General features: G+C 36.7%; 1 protein-coding gene across 10 annotated transcripts in view; it reads right to left on the bottom strand.

Moving 5' to 3' along the window:
• Nucleotides 1-21,488, bottom strand: part of LOC129768064 (CUGBP Elav-like family member 4) — a 1,369,849-nt gene extending 1,348,361 nt beyond the window's left edge. For 7 of the 10 annotated variants that reach the window (XM_055769466.1, XM_055769453.1, XM_055769463.1 and 4 more), the window contains exon 1: nucleotides 18,744-21,487. The gene's annotated coding sequence lies outside the window, so the exon portion shown is untranslated. Of the gene's footprint in view, nucleotides 1-18,743 lie in introns of all 10 variants that reach the window. The other 3 variants (XM_055769451.1, XM_055769460.1, XM_055769465.1) reach the window with 1 other exon arrangement.
• Between the last annotated feature and the right edge of the window lie 501 nt (nucleotides 21,489-21,989).

Raw genomic sequence — 21,989 nt, 5'->3', positions numbered from 1 at the left:
ATTTTAGACTGATTGCGGAATCGTCAAACATTTGAACGACGAAAACTCGAATAAAACATATTAATTTAAATAATTTTTTTAGAATGAGGAAATTCTATTTAAACCTTTCCGTAACCTAAGCATACGATTATATGCTATGATATACACTGAAACTAAGTGATACTAAAGCTAAGATTATTTTTCAAAATTATTCTTATAGTTTTTAAAACAGAAAAAAAAGATGACACCCTCTTGAGCTTGAGCTTGGATAGACTGCACAATTCGTAGTTGCTCTCCGTGACTGACCTGAACCAACCAAATTGCACAAAGAACACACAGAATAACGCTTGGGACTGGCAAATCATTCTCGTTGTGCAATTTTCGGTGATTCGAGCTTTAAATGGTCAATAACGACGCCGGACGCGTCCTTACAGTCACCAGGGGAAGGGAAAGAATGTTAGTATGATATTCGCCGCCCGAAGGCCAGAAGGGTCGCCTCTATAGCGTTTATCATGGAAGGGATAGTTGTTAGTGGGAATGGTTGAGAAAAATCAGGATTCACTGCGGTAAGTGATGGGATTCTAAAAACGTGAACTTTCGACCACTCGACGAAACCAAAATCCAAAAACCTCATGTGTGGCAGAGATTATGTTTAGGTACCCTAATAACAAAATACAATCAATAATTACGAAAACAAGATCCAATTTAAGTATAAGCCTGATAAGAAAATCGGTTCGTCCAATCGTCTTGTTGTCAAAGAGAGAATTGTGAAAACCTATGAAAATGAACAACTTGTGAAAATGGCTTATTGTCGTAAATTATTCAAATCTGTTAATTTCGCTGCCACAAGCGTTTGTTTACTGCCATGATTTGGAATGACTTGTGCATTCATATTATATCATTGGAACATTTATAAACGTCATCATTACATGATTGAACACGATTATTATCAAAATAGATGAAATTTGGAAAATTTTGACTGCCTTTGACTGCCGTACAAATGAAAGACAAATTTCTGCATAACTCGAAAACTAATCAAGAAAATGCCAAATGGCATGCAAAGGTTTTAGGGGTCACAAAACGTTTCTATGGTGAATAAACACCTTTAGACACCTGCCTTTATTCTCTCACATTTTCTGTATTAAACATTTATTCCATGTAATGGAGAAACTTGTTAGTTGCAAGTGGTTGTAAAATCTTGAATGAGAATTGTGTCTAAAAAAAATCTGATATTATAATGATGAGCTTTGGTAGAAGTACTAGGAATTTTATAGTAAATGGTAAATTCAACGGGGTCTGCGATTAGGCTCATCAACGTGCGATTAGTAAGAAAACGTGAATGTGATAACGAAAAATAAATTTTGGGCGGGACGAAGGTTGCCGGGTAAGCTAGTTTTCAATAAACCCAAAAAATATATGTGTGTATTTTTTTCGCAAGACCATATTAGTTCTCTACAACTCACTCTTAGACAGTTTTTTTATAACTACAATCAATGGTTTCTAAGCTACAATGTTTCGTGCTTAAATACATATGAGGGGCTTACAATGCAAGGGGTGTAAGTGACTTGGTCGATTTCTCTTCATCAACTTTTTCTTTAGTTAATAACTCAACCCAAAAACGTTCCAATTTAAGTTTGCTATAGAATCCGATAGATGAGGCTCTGACCTATCTTCCACATTGTTAAATACAGCTGGAAATGTATTTTCAGCTAAGTTGTGACCAAAAGAGAGAGTCGATGTAGAGAAATCGATCAAATCACTTACACCCCTTTCATTCTAAGCCCCTCATATGTAATTTTCAAAAACCCTTTTTGAGCCAAACAAATATTTCCACTCGCGGAAAATACTCATTCTCCTAAGCCAAAAGAGTTCGCAACATTCCAATAAAATAAAAATAATCAATTAAAATGTCACATATTTTCAAATCATTCTGGAAATACTGTGCAGTCAATTACTTCTTATGAATAGTTTGTTATTGTTCGTTATTAAGTTTGTTATTAAGGATATGAATTATATCATATGAATCACTCAACGATTATTGAATGATCACAGTAATCACCTGTTAAAAACATTCAAATCATTCATACTTAATTTGATGAAAAACCATCAAATTCATCAAATTGAAAATTTCTGGTCGCACACTCCATCTAACAAATCATGTGTTATAATGTGAAATGTGATAATGGTTTTGATGTGTCAAGCAGAGATGCCAACCTTCCTGATTTTTCAGGATTTCCAAGACTTTTCGGCACGTTCCTTAATATCCTGGCAAACACTCAATTTTGCCTGATTTTTCTGGAACAATCCTCATTTTCTTTGATTTTTGTACATTTCACTATATTTGAATGTAAATTAATTCATAAAACTCATCATTATTAATCATTATTAAGTTACAATTCGACACAGTTTTGGTTTAATATTTGTCCCCATTTGAGAGAAAAAAACGTGTTCCTCTATTAAGTAGAATATACGATACGGAAAAATAAATTTTTATTTATAATTTTTATTCTAAAAGTGCATACATTCCACCTGCGAATCCAATAAGATTTTCGCCTCATAATATTAGAAATAAATGTATAGATTCCTCGAATCTAATAAGTGAACAATGAGGTTAATGGTACAATTACCACTCCACAATCTTACTTCTAGGATGACAGATTTACATTAGCCATATTTTATATGTATAATGTGTCATATTCTTATACGGTTCAAAATTTGAATTGCAGGTAATTGAAAAAAAAATATAGTGTCTCTGCATAATTTTTCACAATTGATCTCGAAGCATTCATTATTCTCGAATCACAGGAAATCATCTAAGTCAGTAGCTTCCGGAAAAATAGTTCATTCTGATGAAGAAATGAAGCGGCAGGAATTAGTTATTGTGGCAGTGTCACACAATTTGACCGAAAAACCTTGAACGGATTGCGTCTCCATTGCGTTTACGAAACGACTCGCTTCATGAATGCAACGAAAATTTTCTCCAGTCTGGCTGGGATGTGTTATCACATCAGCTAAACTACCCGGATATTGTGAATTATCACAGGTTTAGGTCCCTGAAAAATTCACTCAAGGGCAAGAGTATAGTCGATATTGATACGTTAAGCCAATTTTTTCAACCAAACGATTGAAGGTTCGAGTAAATAAAAGGAGCACTTCGTCGCAAATTGCACCAAAAGTGCAAAATGCTATGCGTATCCCCGGAATGAACGATTCGTAACTTTCGTTTTCATAAGATTGTGGAGTATCGAAGAGTATGAACTAGATCTCTTCAATTTAGTGAAAACTCTATAACTTCTTCTGAAAGTAAACCCACGCTTATTATTGACAGTGGCCAGCTTTTTTAAGAAAATTTAAATAGCTTTTGTGTGTTGAATATGAACTCAGTTTAATCCCCGTATTTTAATTCAAGCTGATACTTCGTAATAATTCAATGTATTTTTTTTTGTTACGGAGCAATTTCACGTCAAATCGACCAATAAACAGCATATTTTGACCTGACCCTCTCTGTTTTTTAAACTTCGGTACTTATGATGAAAAGCTAAAAAATAATTGATGTTTCTTTCAAAAAATCGTAACTCTAAATCCAGATATCAGTCTTGAATATGATGTTTGAAAAAGTTGTTGGAAAACCAATTAGCTTTTAGGGAAAAATGACATTTAAAATACACTGTTAAAAATTTTACTCAGAAATTGAATTTAATATTAAAAACCGGGTAGGTTATATCTATGATATAACCGCAAGGTTAACGTGGGACTACCGTACCTTAGCAATCATTTGTTTGTATTGATAATTTTTTTGTTTGAATGAAACAATTTCCGAAATCAATTGAATTCAATATATTTGCTTTGTGAGTGAAGAGATTGAATAAATGTGCCATACAAGGTCAATTGATGCATTGTGATAGATTATGTTCTTCGTTACAAGTAAATTCAATGACAGTCCATTTACGTTTGATATGATGCCTAGGACAAAATATGTGAACGGAAGAATTATCAAACGATTATTTTATTTTACATTTCCCTCTGAATTTTGCATCTCTCAAGTGTACGTACTTCCCGAACCACGAATTTGCTTGATTTGATGCACTAAGTTATGATTTTGACATGTACTTCGAACGCATACTGTTTAATCAAAAGGCGTTATCGCAGCAAATGGTTATCATCAAATGGTATGCCCAGAAATTCAGTGAGCAGAAGATATGAAGACATATCTTTCAATGCAATCTTGAATAATCGACCCAAAGCCTTGTATTCGTACCCGCTTTTGTAATCCGTGTTAGGTAAACACTTTTCAGAGTGCAAAAAAATATGCGGGTGCAGAAGTACCCCCCGGCTTAGATGAATCAACAACTTCAACTCCTACTTTTCTTCTATAGAGGCTTTTAACTTGAAAGTTCACGATTTCTGCACGATTTTCCCAGGTTCCTAAGTTTGGAAGACCGTGTTCTAGTCTGCACAAAGGCAAGCGAGTGCAAAAGTACTCGCAGTTTGCATTCATTTGCAAAGCCGATTTCCCCAGACACCTTGGATTGAAAGTCTGTGTTAGGAAAACACATTTCAGCCGGAAAAAAAACCCCCGACTTGCATGAATTGGCAATGCCAATTTCCCCATGCTTCATGGATTTGAAGTCTGTGTTAGGGAAACATATTTCAGTCGGAACAAAAATACCCCCGACTTTCATGTATTTACAATGCCGATTTCTCTAACAATGCTTGTTTTTGAATTCTGTGTTAGGGAACACATTTCGGTGAGAACAAAAGCCCCCATACTTTCATGTATTTGCAATGTCGATTTCCTCAAGGCTGCTTGGCTATGATGGCCGTGTTGGTGAAACCGTAAATCGGGCCAGTCAAAACGAGGCAGTTAGGGCGTTTAGATAACGCTTTACATATTACAGTTATTCAATTGTTTATCTAATGAAAAATAACATTTTATTAATTACAATAGATGCGTAGAAATATTCCCTATCAATTGATGCAAACATCTTTCCGATCCAGTAAGAAACGTTATAGTTATAAGAATTCGGAATCTTTCAATTTTTCCTGCATGTTCTGTGTTTAGTTTTTCATTTTACCCCCCATATACTCCGGTTAGACGTAGTCCCACGTCAAAACGTTTATATGACAAAACACTCACCCTTCGATTTTTTTTGTATATTTTTTTTTGTATGTTCGACGTATGTTGGTGCCGTGTCGGTCTCACCAAAATGGAGATTTTTTTCAATACCCTGTAAATACTTTTTTTTTTAATTTCATAGATTTTCAAAAAAGTATATCTCCATTTTGGTGAGACCAGCATACATCAAACTTTGTTTAATTAGAAGGACTTTCCAATAGAAATATACAAAAAAAATCAAAGGGTGGATGTTTTGAGAAATAGAAGTTTTTAATATTAAATTCAATTTTCGAGCAAGATTTTTAACAATGTATTTTAAATATCATTTTTCTTTAATAGCTAATTGGTTTTCTAACAACTTTGTCAAACATCATATCAGACAATCAGACAATTGGATTTTGAGTTATTGTTTGAAAGAAAGATCAATAATTTTAAAGTTGCCCTTTTCAAAAACCAGCCGTAATTAAAATTGATCATATTATAAAGAAAATTGTGATTTTAGGTAATTTCCGTCATAAGTACCAAGTATCAAAAAAAAAAAAATCGGAGACGGTCGGGTCAGCGGTCGGTCGATTTGGCGTGGAAATGCCCTATGGTGAATTGGCGTAAATACAATTAATCTGGAATCGATATGAGAAGGATTCGATCACCGGAACCGGAAACGTACCGAATGAGAATAAAGTTTATACTGGAACACAATTTGCAGCAATACTAAATATCATTCGTTCATTCGCCCTTTTTTTGCGAAACAATCTTAAATGCTGGCAATGGAAAAGATTAACAGTAATAAGGTCTCCATGTGAGTGTCGAAAACCTAAAATTTTATCGCATTAGAAGATCTCTCAAATATAGAATGTGGTAAAAATCCACTAATATTGAATGGAATCCAATATTTTATTTGATATAGTTACAATCATCTGATCTAAGCCAAACATATATAATTTTGTTCTATCGATCGTGTTGCCAGTTCCTTTCAAAATAATTTTGGAAACCAACCCCGTCCCTTTAAATAATCGTAGTTGAAGAACTGCGAGTCAATAATTTTTAAAAATATGTCTTGAAAAAGAATGCATCTAGTGAGCCTCTTATAGAGAGTTTTATGATGTGAAATAAACACAATAATCATATTATATTAGCTTAATATTTCTATTATTATATTTTGAGAAATGCACTAACTATTGGGCTTTAAGAAAAATCGCTTCACATTCCCCCATCTTGGAAGTCTATTGGAAAGATTCACTAGGAATTCAAATTGAAGCTCAAAAGCGGTGGCTAGCCAAAGACTGACAGCTTCCATGATAAAGATAAAAAAAAAGTTTTCACTCCTAGAAGAGAAATGAATGTTTTATTTCGCAGCTTGAAAGTTAGCATTAGTTATAATTTTGTTCTGTTTATGATACCGCATCCTGATCAAACTTCTGAAAATCATTGAAATTTACATCAGCACCATTTGATTCTGCTCTGGGAAACAAATGGAATTGAGAGCACACATTTCGTTATTTAGTTCTATTTTTGAATAGCCTAAATCAGGAACGACATTCAGTGCTCTTTCTAGCCAACAGACAAGTAAACTAGTTATTTCACAAACGACATCCACCACAAACTAACACTCTCAGTCGCATTTTATCTTCTGCCTAACAGAAAACAAAAACGCTTCGTTCGGCTTCTGCTGCAAGCCGATATCGTGCTGGTTCGATCGAAAAGTTTCCAACCGAACTGTCAAAAAGTCCAGAAAGTAGTTCATCATGGAGTGACATAGAAAATTGAAACGCTCTTTCCTGCTGCCAGCGCTGATGCAAACCTGCTTCCCCACTTCCGCATCTATCCGGGAATCATTTCCACTCACGGCCGGCACTGTTTTCTCATTTCCCAGCATCCCGCTTTGCCGCTTTGAATTATTGATAAATATAAAACTACTCCTTGCAACCGCTTCGTCACTTTGGGCTGTGGAGAAACATCAACCTTACGGACCGCTGGCTGTATCTGCGCCGCTGTACGTGTGCACATATATTCGTATCACCAGCAGCAGCCGGCTCTTCGACTTTTCCACAGTCAGATGTAGTTTCGCCGTCAGCCGGTCAAAGAGCATTCCCAGCCAAGTCATCATCTGGGGAAGCAGTGATATAGCAGACCGCGGAAGAGAAGGCGAAACAAATCCATTCATGTGCCTTCTCCCGCTACTTTAGCTAGATCCGACCCTGGCCCAACACGGTACTCCACAGGACTCGACATCCCGCCGATGTACACATATACTCATTTGTATGAGCTCTCGATTCGTTTTCCTTCTGGATTCTCATGTTTCGTTCCATTCCCCAATTTATTCTCATAGTTTGGTATATATATTTTATTCTTTTTTTTTCTCCTGTTCCTTTTTCGAGCTGCTCTTCCTTTAGTCGTGTGTTTTCTCGTTTCTAGTTCGTCTCGGATAAACCGGGTTTATGTATAATGGTTTGTGTGCCGCCTGTGGGGGAGGGATGTGTGTTTTCGCTCTCTCGAGGTTCGCGACGGCCCTGACTGAATGTTAATGTCGTTTGTGCTTTAAGTGCACGAATATGTGTCGGATGATGATGATTCGGCGATCGGCAGGGATATTGGGGATTGGGGAGCATGTGGTATCACACACGAACCTAGGAAAGTACACGAGAACCGATGAGCCGCACTCAGCGAATGGGAAAAAAATCCGAGAAATCTAGAGGATTTCCCCAGAGCCATGTGTTTGCACACACGGCTGGAGCTTTAAAATTGTGATATTTTGCTTCGCTGGAATTGAATTCCTATTACGATTGGTAACGCGAGTGGAATTTTTAGTCGTAGGTGGCCTTCGTTTTGAGTTTAGTTTTATTGTTAAAACTAGGTTAACATCATTTGTGAACTTTAGGAAAATATAACAGTAGGAGGCTCTAAATGTCGAGCTCTACTATGTCATCTATAGCAAATCTCACACATATAAAGGATTTCAGAAGAAACCCCTATTCCATAGTGATTTAAAACTAGTCGATTTTCAAAAGCTTCTCTCGAGATACACTCTTCAACCAGCAAAATAGTTCGTCATAGATAGGAAACGGACGTTGCCCAGATCGGAATTCTAATCTCCCAAACAAGCTCCCGAAATTACTGGTGAGTCACTAGAAACGTGTAAGGCCTAGTGTTGTCCTAATGGAGACCAACACATCTCTCGTTGGGCAATTCTGCTCGTTTCTTGTTAATCGTTAGCTTCTAACGATTCATTTGATGGCAGTACAAGGAACTTAATGTTTAAAATCGACTAATAATGAAAGCCCAAAATCCACAGTACCAGGTGATTGTGTGTAATTTTTCATAGAAAACTGACGTTCATTGTTATTGAATAGTTTAAATATGTTTAATCAAAGTAATGAGCAATGGAAACTGCACATTTTCCCTAGTTTTTCAGGCAATTGATGAATGTCGCACATTCTTGTATGCATTGAGTGCGTGTCCCATCGATGGAAAAACGGTAATCGGACGGAGCTAAGTTTGGGCAACAAGCCGCCTGCAGTTGTTGATTCCAATTTAGTGATCAGATCATATCACTTTCATCAGTTTACCCGTCAATCTGATATTCTCGAAACTTTCAGGCTATGTAAGGTAGAAGTACCTATCATCGCAATAGTACCTATTATGGTAATACGAGTGAGTTTTTTATTAGTTTAGAAAACATATATTATTTTTAAAGGCTCTAAAATGATTTTTAAACATCAGAAAACTCTTCTCTGCCGATTTTGGTACTTGATTACATGCAAAACATCGTTCTTTTGTTGAAAAATGTAGTTTGAAAATAGTGTGTCCCATTGATGCTTGCTTCTTAGCATTTTGCTAAGGAATAGAAATACAACCTTCTTCATGTTTTTTTTCCTTTATTAAAATAAATTAGGCTCAACTGTCCCATAGGGAAAATTTCGGCCAATCAACCATTATAGTATATACATAACATAAACTTAATAATAAAAAATAGCTTTGAGGAAACGATTACCCGCGGCTTACTCGGGGTTAGTTCCAAACACACTCACACACATACTTTCCAAACATTCGATAGCTTTCACTCTCGCATACAAAAGGATGGACAAGGGAAGGGGAACTAACTACCTTATACTAACTTAAACTATGTGTTGGTCTAAAAAAGCAAAGCAAACAATGTACCAAATCATAATTGAATTTTAGATTTCATGATGAATTCGTGTAAGAGCTTCATGGAACCTTCTTGATGTTGTGATTCGACCAATTTATACGATTTTATAGTGCTTATTTCTATTTTTGTATTACCATACTTGGTACAATTTTTCATCTACGTGCAATTATCGCAATATCGGAAGCTACCTTGTTCCTATTATGGTTGTAGGAAATCTCTGCAAAGCTGGAAAGCAGAGCTTATATGCTCCCATTATGGTTGTACGTTGTTATGCTATTATGGTTGTACAGTGATGCTTCTGAATCCGGACGCTTTTTTACAAGGACACTTTTTCATTACATTCAATATTAAGCAAAAAATAATGACATTTTTTGCATGTTGAACTGATGTGACGGATAGTTACTATTGTGTCAATTTAGTTTAGTGTCAAACATGGTACCTAGCTGTCAACAAAAAAAAAGTGGATTACATGTTTTCTCAGAACCCCATCAATATGAGTATCAAATGAAAGGGCTTGATTAGTAGAATACAACAATCCTGGATGGCAGTCGCTACAAAATGGTAGAAAACATACTTTCTCAGAACTCCATCAATATGGATATTAAACGAAAGCGATTAACTAGTAGAACACAGTTGTTTATGAAAAATGCAAATTCAAAATGGCCGCCACAACAAAATGACGACACATATATTTTTTTTCAAAACCCCGTTTTTTCGACCCTTATGGATTGTTCCGTCGTTTTGTCAACTTGTAAAGTATTTTGAGTGTAAAGCAAAAATATTTATTTCTTTGTCATTATTTGCAATGACACAGTGCTGCAAAAATTCAAATTTTCTTCTGCCAGGCGCTCTACCTCTATGGTTTTCCATATGCTTCGGCACAAATCTGGATGTCCTTGAGTTTGAGCCCTCTTCATCGTAATGGAAAGCGATACATCATTTCGAATTTTTGAAAAATCTGGTCAAATCTGGTTTGCCTCTGGTCATATAAATCGTAATTCTAGGGTTTGGGGATACTTAATCTAATTGCAGCCATCTGAAGCAGTAGTCGTGTCTTTCTCATATCTCGATCTAAAGTTTGAGCTGCAGGTCATCCGGAGACCGTACGAGTTATCCTAATGTGACCAAAACCCTTGAAATGGGCACCAATGAACTAATTTTGACGAACCATGAAGTTCGATATGTCAAATGATGGGATTTGGTTCTGGTCATAAAGTAGTCACCTCCATCGGAAACCTTTTCTGGAACATATCCGATTCGCGTCAATAAGGTCATATAGGTTTGAATTAATCACGAAAAAGCTATTTTCTAAAAATCATGAAGTTTGATACTACAAATGACGGGTTTTATGTTGTTTTAGGTTCTCGAATCTATGGTCCCAAAACATGTTCCCGCCAAAACTTGAAACTTGTTGCATTCAATTTCGTTCAGCCGTTTCTGAGAAAACTAAGCCGCAACATTGGTTGTCTAGTCAAGCTAAAAATTTCTATTTCATGGTACTTTTTTTTTTCGTAAAATCGATTATTCTCACTTGTTTTAACTATTTGATTACTATTTCAATCAACTGAGTGAGAATTAATATGTTTTGTGTCTATGTATATCGTTTTGATTTGTTGAAAATGTGTTTCTTTACAAGGCTCTCAAATGCTGTTCACAAAAAGATAAATCATTACGCAATTTAATAAGTTTTTCGATGAAAAACACTGACGAAAAAGGCTTACAGATGATTATTGATCGTGTCTTATAAAAAAAGATCTAAATTTTATTAAAAAACACTTTCAAATAATCCAGTTTGTTTTCATTAGTACGTATGATCAATTTGCCCCTGATGACGGTACCAGTCGTATGTTTTACCAATGCATTGTGATTTTTCCTTTTTTTGTTTTTCAGATACCTTCCGAGAAAGATGCTAAGCAGAGCCGGTGGATAGCGATGACTACATTGTGACGTTTAGTTTTGAGCACAAACAACACAAACAAAAAAATCATTAAAAGAAGCCAGGGGTGCTTGGATTTAAAATTTACTCATTGTATTCGCAGACATTTTACACAGCTACCATCGACATAAAATCGATTTTTTGGCATTCGATATTGAAAGCTTCGCTGTGAAAGTTTACAAACATTTTCATACACAATTGAAGAGTTGAACAGTATGTTAAATTGCTTGAGCATGGTAATACAATGATTAAAGAAATCTTGAAATCTTGGATCTTTTATCGCGAGGAGTATTTTTGACGGATTGCGCTCCTATTTTCTTCCAAAGGAGAAATGTCCTGCGAGATTAATTTGAAATCCCATGCGTTAAGCAACTACCTAATCTATCAGAGATAAGTTGGTTCGCCACAGAATTTTCTGTAGTGGAGAAAAATTCGATGTGGAATGTGACAATTTTTATGACAAAACTTCTAAAAATCCTGATTTGCTTCGCAAAGTCTCTTTAGCATCTAAATATGAACGAAATAAAATTCGATGTAGTTCGATTATTCGATTGTTCGATTGTTTGGCTTTGTTTCCGGTTCCTCTTATCCATGAAATTCTCCAAAAAAAAAAATCATTCTGTGTTTTTTTGCTTACGTGTCCCGTTTTTATTCCTGAACTATTGGAGAAGTGTTTAATACGCACCCCCTAAGCGAGAATGGATTTATCTTGACTGTGCTCTTAAACACTGAGGTAACAACTACGTCAGTACGTAGTTTAGTTCACCCTCAGTGAACTGTAATCGTTCTGTATTTTAGATATTGAATAACAAAAGTGCTACGAATGTTATTTTGTAAGGCGCCCAAATTCTATATTTTCCAATCATAGGTGTTGGATGGCCCAGGAGAAGTATAATATTCTCATCAGCTGTTTCTCTCAGAAACTATAAAGCTCAAAGAAACAGCTTGTATGAATGAGAGATTCCATCAATCTATTCACTTCATGCCCACCAACGAAGAGAAGAAACCGTTTATTCGGTGAGCATGTTCTCCCAGTATTCGTGCATTAATTCTCCAATGCGCGCTCTTTTGACGTAGAACTAGGCCAAATCAGAAAACAGGTCACGTTTTTATGAAATAAAGTTAACGTTAATAACTATTTTTGCCGCGAACGGATTTTGGCGATTTACATACCAAACCAATTGGAAATTCCCTAAGATTTGTATACATTACAATCCCATAGCCTGTATATGGTTTAAATTGATGAAAATTGGAAGCATTCCCATTGCCTCATACATTTGTTCTGTCCATTTGTGTGCTTTCGCGAACAGAGCTGTCAATAACGAGCAACTTATCGACGAGCAACTAATGAGGAATCGTAAGATGTGAAATCTCCGTGAACAAAGAAGAAACGAAGGAGAACGAAGGGGAATATTTGCCTAGAGTATAAACAGTGGATCTCACTGAGGTAAACTCTCATTCTTCGTGAGGAAATCGACTGAACAACATCGTTGCTGGGCGAGCTGGACGGCGAGGAATCGAATGCCTTTCTAAAGGCAATGGGGGTGGAGGAGTTATATTATGGATAAAGTAAAATTTTCCAAGGGACTTTTTGAAGGTTAAAGACGAATGAACTGAAGAAGTTTAAAGTCTCAAGCAAGGAAGGAAGGCAAACTTTCTGTATCGTTCTGTTTTCAAAGCAATGAATATCACTTGTTCTTCTTTGTTTTGCGTCATCACATGTCTTCGTTTCGGATTGAGCTGTGAACGCGACCGAATTACTCACTCGCTGATGTCTCTGGCATTGCAATCATTGCATCAAACTTTCGCCATTGCATTAAAGTTCTGAGCTACAAAATTGTGTGGGGAATCATCAAGCTAGGCTATCGTCAGTTCACCAAGAAAATAAATGTTCTATTTTGTCAGTGATGTGGTTTCGCATGACGGTAGGAAAACTCTCTCTACAAAGGATGACAGCTAAGCTAATCTAGACTGGCAATATTAACAAAAAGAGCTTCTGTTGAGAAGAGCGATAAACGGAGATAAGTGTGTGTATTTTTAGTTGCTTCAAGCTATATTTATATGGATATTTGTGTGCGTGCTTCATAACCCGTACGTGACAATAGTGCATCTTCGCTACGCTGAAACCCTATTTCTATCTGCTCCCGTGTGCACTGGCCCTGTAACGATGCAACAATCGCTATTGCTTTTACGCTATGATTGACGATTATTTGGTGTTGCAAATTATGCAGTCGTAATGATAAATATAAACACGGAGGGGAGATAGCGGGAGGGAAATATTTACGCTAGGGAATTAGTAATGCGGTAAATATTCAGCCTTTTTCCATTGTTTGTTTTCTGTCATCAATGCATGAAACTGACGCTATGGTGAAGCAGATCTTAGGGTTGTGAACCAAACAATTTTTTGGGGATACCAAGTTATTCAATAAGTTATATTAAGTTATTAATCTATTTGGACTTGCGTGTCAGTCGCAAAACTGCTTTCAACTAGGAGGTTGTTGAGATTAACAGATAGAGTTTATTTCGTTTATTTAGTCACCAAGAAAGTAAATGCCGTTCTGAAATTTTGTATGTGATTTGGTTTCGCTTGCCAGTAGCAATACTTTCTCCACTAAGGATGACAGCTGCGCTCATTTCGAGCATGTATTGTTCTGCAAACACAAGAATGAATCATCAAACGTATTATTCGTAGCATTATAAAATAATATCCGCAGTTACAAGCGACTTGAATTAAACTACAGCGTAATTCTACGTCAACAACGCGGTCGTGTCTTGAACACAACCTCCTATAATTTTTTTTCCTACATCCTACATTTAATTTAGTGAAAACATACATTTCAAAGTATGTGAAAACAGTTGTTTGTGTGATTTATCAAACATGATTTAGAAATATCGTGATGGTTTGCTCATTTTTGTTCATGATGATTACATTTAAAGACAATTTTGTGTGTCATGCAAAGATATTTCAAAAATCATCTGGGTTCAAATTTTCGTCTTCCAAGTCAAAATTACCGCTTTTAAACCGTGCTTACGTGGTTAACGTCTGACACGTTCGCTCAGTTGGAGCATGGTCACCATGAACTTCCACCAAAATGCGATGGCTTTCCGCAGCTTTTTTTCTTCATATTGAAGTAATCAAGTACCATCCCCGCAAAAACACTCTCGTTGGTATGACTTTCGACATATTCGAAGTGGCAAAAAACTATGTTGTTTACGCTTCAACTTTTCGACATATACTGGAAACGACGCGCAATGACATTAGTCTGGAAATGTCTGGATCAAACGAACCAAATACTTGGTTTCACGAACCGAACCAAAAATCAAGGCTTGGTTGGACAATGTGACATAATCACACTAGAGCCATCTAGTAATTCTATAGTGCTTTGTTTTTGAATATCACTAAACCCCATGAGACAATGCAGAATTTCGAACGCTTGTGTTTAGCCTCTCGCTGCCATGCTTCAGTTGAACGCTTTATTTCATACTGTTTTTTATTATTTTCTGTTGAATGATATTCCACAGCATGCAACACGATTTTTCGCAGTAGGGTAAATGATCTTGGTTTGTCCAGTCGAAAATATGATCATGGTTTGCCCACTTTTTTGAATGCTCTAATTCAGCGCTCCCGTGTCAAATAAGGCCTTCGAATGTTTCGAAAATTATAAATGAAATTGCCTTTTACATGATTTATAGTAGTTTGATAGTATATTTTTACGAAATCACATGTTTTAAAGGATTATAAAATACACCTTCTATTTGTGTCAATGCGCCCCTCATTCGAGTTAACTTTTAATCGATCACCAGATGATTATTTGGCACGTATTCAGACTTTTTCTGGATTACAACACTTATAAATATTGTAAACATCATGCTTGCCCACCATTTGTAACGGATTTACATAGCTAAACCATTAAATTAACGCATTTTGATGAACTCAATTCTGATCATGAGTTGTCCAATTCAATAATGTTGTTTTGTCCACATGATTTCTATGGCAACCGCTTGGCGCGCTGCAGTTTGTTTATGTTTGTTTATGGTGTGCTTCGCGCATAGCAGAAGTATGGTTTTACTGTGTTGATTATGTTGAGGTGAACACTTCTAAAATGCCCAAGAAAAGGCAATATTCTGAAGAAAGCCTAAATTATGAATGAATCAATATGATGACACAAGCAATGATAAATGCAACATCTAATTGTGAATTCGAATGTTTTCATTCAAAAATGGAGGTTTCTAAAACCGGACAAACCATGATCATTTTTTTGGGCAAACCATGATCAGAGGTGGTCAAACCATGATCATAATTCTTCTTTAAGGAAAATCGTTAAAAAACATAAAAACTTGAATAATTTCAACACCTTATGGTAGTATTAGCAACTAGAGACTTGGGACTTTTCAACAAACCCAAACTCGTATCGATTATGTGTGATTTTCATGAAGAAAAATCGATTTGCATTTACTAGCATTTACGGAAAAACACCCCAAATTGGACAAACCAAGATCATTTGATTGATTGACATTGCACATTGCCCTGCATCTGCCTAATATGCATATATGATGTTGATTAGTTAAATTTCACGATAGTGCATATCATAGAACCGATGTTTCATAAACCCAAATACAACTCGCGATAAATGATAAATAAGATGTACACAATGTATGTTTCGATCGACATTTTATACGATATTGAGAATATGCCAAGTTGTACTGTTTAATGTTTGATTTTTTTTAAACGCGAAAATCACAAAAGAATTGTTCATTTGTCTGAGAGCATTTTTTTATGCCCAATGTCTTGAAATCGCATAAAACGTTGATATTTACTGTATCTCAAAAAAAAAATTGTTGTTAAAAATCGGGTGCCAAAAGGTAAATTTTCGACAAAACAAATTTTTCATGATAACAGTAAATCTCGAATTACTTGGTTTTTGTGTTTTGTTGTTGTTAATTTGACTTCTGGCTCGATTCGGGTTGATGATATTCTCGGGGAAAACTCTCGATGGCGCGGAGCTCTACAGCTGCTGAAACATGCTCCAGTGGGGAATTGGAGGCCCCAGTTCGATGTTCCTTGCAGTTTTAAAACACTTAGCAAAAAAAAATGTTTTTGAAAACCCCGATTTTATGAACATAACTCAAAAAAATTGTCATCCAAGCAACGATAATCAAAGGCAAATTACACTAATCCTTAATGGATTTACCTTTCGAGCTCAAAGATATTAAATTTCCGGTTCATCCTGCATTCGCCATGATAATAAATTAAACATAAGGACAACGTGATTTGAAATATGTGGGATTAATCTTGGATTCTCACGTTTTTCGCCAGCCAATTATATGTGGCATGCTCGCGTATTAGGAAGCCTTCATTCTTGTATATTTACGTGCCAGACAACGAAACGAAAAACGTAGTTCACCACAAAGCAATGAGTTGAACTTAAAACATGTGATTCCCAAAACCTTCTTACTTCATTTAATCACAAATTAAAATTGGAGTTTGTTATCAATCAAGAATGTATGGACGAATTTCATGCCAACTCGCCTTAGGAGTTGGCAGCACCATCTCGGATAGTAGTGAAACGTTGTGGGTGTTAAGACATGGGTCATTTCAGCAACTTTGAATACCTGAAATATTCGGAAAAGAATCAGACTACTTTTTGGAAAAAGACATTCTTTTTCTTAATTTTTTACAAAAATTTATAATTTAAAAACTATGACACCTACAACATTCTTGTCAATGGACAAAATGTAGAAAATTGTTCCAATTTTCGCAAAAAAAATACCAAAAATTTGGAAAATAATTTCGCTGACAAAGAAGTTATTTTAAAAATTAAAATTCATTTTCCTCAAAAACGTTTTTTTTTTTGAATTCCTAAAAATATACATATGAATAGCCCTTACAATTTCCAACAAGTCGTCCATACATCGGAAGATGGATGTTTTTCTTCGAAAAAAATACAACTTATCGTAATTTTGTTTAAAGTCAAGATAGCGATATAGTGTATTCGACAAAGTTTTAGATATTGTTAAAATATAAACTTTTGTCGAAGACATCAACTTTCTATCTTATATAGTTTTTGGAATATAAGCCATTTGTGTATGAAGACTCCTAAAAAAAAATAATGTTTTGCTCGTAACATTTTTGTTACATTTTTTGTGTAAATTCTCACATTTGACATGTTCTTGACATGTTTCTAAATAGAGAAAAGTTAGCAAAGCATATAAATTGCGATAATTTATACATAAAAACGTTACGAATTAAACATTAATAGTATTTTTCCGAAGAAAATAAATGAACAAGTTGTTGTTCGAAAAACTTTTACCATGTAAATGTGCCCATCGTCCGATGTATGGAAAACTTGTTGGAAATTTCAAGGGCTATTTATATCTATTTTTTCTGAATTTTAAAAGCATATGTTTTCGAGAAAAATGAATTTTTATTTCCAAAATATTTTTTTTTCAATGAATTTTCCAAGTAATTCTTTGATACATTTTAATGAAAACCAAAATAATTTCTTTTTTTGTAAAAATTTGAACAATTTCCTACGTTTCATTCTTTGACAAGATTTTTGTAGCTATCATAGTATTTAAATTATAAATTTTTGTAAAAAATTAAGAAAAAAATTGGCTTTTTCCAAAAAGTAGTCTAATCATTTTTCGAATATTTCAAGTACGCACAGTTGCCTCAATGACCCATGTATTTACACCCACAACGTTTCACTGCTATCTGAGATGGTGCTTCCAACGGCCAGTCGAGTTGGCATGAAATTCGTCTATTATGTACAATAAAAAAATCGGGGGGAAACGAGACTGTTCGAAAATATTTAAATCAAAAAATCAATCTATTAGTAAACACGAAAATATATATTTTTTCTAAATTCGATACAGTATAAATGACATATTCATGTAGAATTGAAGTCTTCCGGTAATATGTGTCAAAATAATTTCAAAATATTTTACCGTATCTTGAAATATAGAGTCAAAGGTGGTGACATTTATACTAGTGAACATTTTTTGTTATTATGTCAAAATAATGACAACAATTTAAATTCATGTATGAAATCCTTAAACTTCACCAGCCAAATATTTCAAAGCATGTTTGAAACAAATGTGAAAAATCATATTTCCGATGAAGTGAATGGGGATTCGAAACCACAAACGCATGAATTGACGCGAGATAAATATATCAATTCCCGCTAGCGCACAATCCATCCCGACTTTGCGAAGATCCACTGGCGGGATTTTCCCAGATGATACAACAAAATCCACCCCGGTCCCGGATGGGCAATAATCATATTCCACAGACCAATATACTTCAACTTTACGAGCGAGACTATAACACGCGTTTTCAGTCTCCCGGATTATATTTCGCGTTCAATCCCACCCCACTGCCAGCAACAGCATGTGGCGATATTAGCAAGCGAAGCACTTGTGTGAATTTGTCCGATTTGAGCCCTTTCACCGGACGAAACGCCGCGGCGGAAACGGGCAGCATAAATGTTCACATTTTCAACGGGCATTACGGTGGAAGGAAATAAATTACTTATGTTTAAATGGAGAAAAAGCGGAAAACTTACAGCGAGTGGAGAATTATTGCACTATTATTACACATTTATTTTTTATCTCTTCTTTTTCTGGAAAAACCACACACTCACACCGCGTGTTTCCCTTCGAAAGAGGAGAACTTCTAACAAGCACATACACTCACTTTTCCTTTCGTTTGCTCCACTCAGGGAGTGCTTTTTGCTTATGATTTGTGATTTCTTTAACACGATTCTTCACACCACCGTTTTTCCCCCGCGCTAGGAACTTCTCTACAAAACGACTGCGATCCACCTTCCTTTGCCGAGGACTGCTTCCGTTAGATCTTCTCCTTTCGCTCGTTTTATTCTTCGTTTAGAAAACCACTTAAACACACACACAAAACTTCAACCCGGCGTCGTTATTTATGAGCTGTTATTATTATTATAATATCTCATTAATATTTTTCACTGCACTTTGTAATATGGGCACACAATGTTTTTCTCTGTTTCACTTCGCGCTCACACACAGGACTTCTAATGGAGCTGACCGACCAAATATTTCTTTCTCGCCGAAACACTAACTGCCTTTGAATGCACGATTCTCAACCAATGGTTTCCCCTCGCAGATGATATTGTTAGTGCAACTATTATTATAACTTATTACTCCAGAGCACGATTTTCGGATATTACTCTCGAGCCGTGTCCGGGAAAAGGCGTGTTCAAAATTAAAGCGAAACTTTCAATCTCGGTCTCAACATAAACAATACGGCGAACACAATCTCACCCCCACAAGCCTCCTATTCTCGTATCCCTCACCGAAACCCCGTTCCGTTTTTCTTCACTGTAAACTCGGAGAATTTCAGAACAATTCCTCATCTATCATAAAAATTCCAATTCCTTACCGGTATTCCGTCCTCTCTCTTCGTGGGTTGATAGATGAGCGAAACAATAAAACTTTGGCCGAGGAGGAAAAATTCGTTTCCACGTGTCTGCCTTTTTCTTTGCACTTTTATACACTTACGGTGTATCGGAATCCTTCAATCCACTTCCTTGCGGCTAGCAGCGACCAACTCAATCTTTTTCCACTTTATAGCGATGTTTTCCTTTCTTCTTCTTCCACTGTCCGAATTCGGACCCAAAACTTTGACTATCCGCAAGATCTCTCAACACATAAACTTGAAATTAAATTTGTATTTTTCCACTTGTTCGTCGCTTTAGGTCACCAACTGCTTGGGCTTTGGGTTTTCACTCCGTCTCCCGCTTCCTTTTCTTTCGTCTACTTCCACTGTACCACGGAATCAAGAAAACAGAACGAGAAAATCAATTTCCACATCTAAACTTTTTTTTTGTGTTCCGTCGTTCCGGAATCTGGCGGTGTGTTTGTTTCGCAACACAGCGCGTGACTTCAGGATTGCCCGAGCCAAAGTCACCGGGGGACATTAAATTAAGACAAGACTACAAGATACGAGCAAATGTTTTTTTTGGGTTTTGTTTTGCTTTTTTATGTTTTTGGCTGGGCCTAGGACGATTCCTGTGTTTTACGTCCTCCGAGCTTTACAAGCTTCCGGAAGACTCTCTTTAGTCTGGTCAGTTCGTGAATGATATATAAAGTTTGGATCCCTTCGGAGCGGGGGGTAACAGTGATAACAATTGATATCCTCGAGTATCGGCCTCACTTATCTGTGAGAACTGCCGGCAGATGTTTCACATCAAGAGCAAGGATTGTTGGGGAACGTCAAAACGGAAGAAAACAACACTTTTCAACACCGAGAACAAAGAACTTGTGGTTAGGCACTTTTTGATGTGATTTCTTGGTTTTAGTGTTTTGTTGTTGTTAATTTGACTTCTGGCTCGATTCGGGTTGATGGTATTCTCGGGGAAAACTCTCGATGGCGCGGAGCTCTACAGCTGCTGAAACATGCTCCAGTGGGGAATTGGAGGCCCCAGTTCGAGGCTCGCAGGACAAAACCACGAACGGAAACCACAACAATGGGGTGCGTACGTGCGTGCGTGACACAACCTCCGGTCGGTGCAACGTTATGGGTTCGTTTCACACGCTCACGCGCCTGTGGTTGATTTTTGACTATCCCTTTAGCACGACATCCACGAGATGCAAGCCTGACCGAAAGTGCATTTCTATCCTCCCTTGTGTGACGATGATGCCGAGCCGCTGAGAGCGAATGCAGTTCTTGAATGCACAAGAACCTACAAGAGACCGGGTTCACAGACCGTTCCCGAATGCTTTGGAGACTACACACAACGTGTTGTTATTCCTGTGTTTCTTCAGCCGGTAGATTCTCCACTCACTTCGAGATACACACACGCACACGATACACCAGTTTTTGTTTTGTTTTGATCCAATATCACTAAATAACAAACGCGTGTTAACGTCCTCCTAGTGTGTAGTTTCGCTGCTTCGATAGTTTTGTTTGTTGTTGTTCAAATTATTTTACCCTCCGTTCGTAACTTAAACTTTAACTCGTAAAGTAGATCCCTGTAATATTTTTCTCATTTCTCTTATGAACATTGACATTTTTCCTTATTTTCCAGTTGTTTTTTCGCGCGTCCCGTTCAATGTTCGTTTGCTATGTTTTGGAGGACTCGCTCCCAGAACTCACATATAGATGCTTCTTTGCTAGCTTTTCTTGCTTTATGTAAGTCTTGCCGGACAAACAACAAACTTATGAAAACAACTAAACACGTAGATGACAACAACGACACAACGATCACGACGACGACGACGACAACGATGACGATAACACACCCGTATCCTTGTTCCACGTTTCTTGCTCTGATTTCAAAACAGTTCCAACCGGAACCGTGAACCTCGGTTGACTCTCCGAACACACACCGGTTCTCCTCCCGTCCAACAGTCTACCCCTGGCCACCCCACTAACAGGACGTCATCCCAAATCTCTCATCCAGTTGCTCTCGCGCTCCCAATTCCTCCGGTTGGGTCGCTTCTTCTCTCCACGCGGATTCTATGCTTTGTGAGTCAGTATGCTGTCAGTTTTCAGAGCATGCAGTCAGCCATTCTAGACCACCTTTACTACACGCATCCATGAGGTATCGTATCTCCGGAAGAAACACCAATTAGATATGCAGCAGATCTGCCAAGCATCGCCTTTCATCTGTATCCTGAACTGTTTGACGCGCAATCGAATAGTTTGACCGGTATCAAAATAACTTATTAAAGTTGAATCTCATGTATATGTGTTCGTGTGCTGATAGTGAAACGACATTGAGCGGCTTTTGTCTCATTACTATCCCCAACGAATCTAACGATGATCTAATGTTTGG

Source organism: Toxorhynchites rutilus, chromosome 2 (genome assembly GCF_029784135.1).
Source record: "Toxorhynchites rutilus septentrionalis strain SRP chromosome 2, ASM2978413v1, whole genome shotgun sequence".
In the NCBI taxonomy this organism is placed as follows: Eukaryota; Metazoa; Arthropoda; class Insecta; order Diptera; family Culicidae; genus Toxorhynchites; species Toxorhynchites rutilus.
The sequence above is the reverse complement of the archived record's forward strand: the minus strand, read 5'-3'. Positions and strand labels throughout refer to the sequence as shown.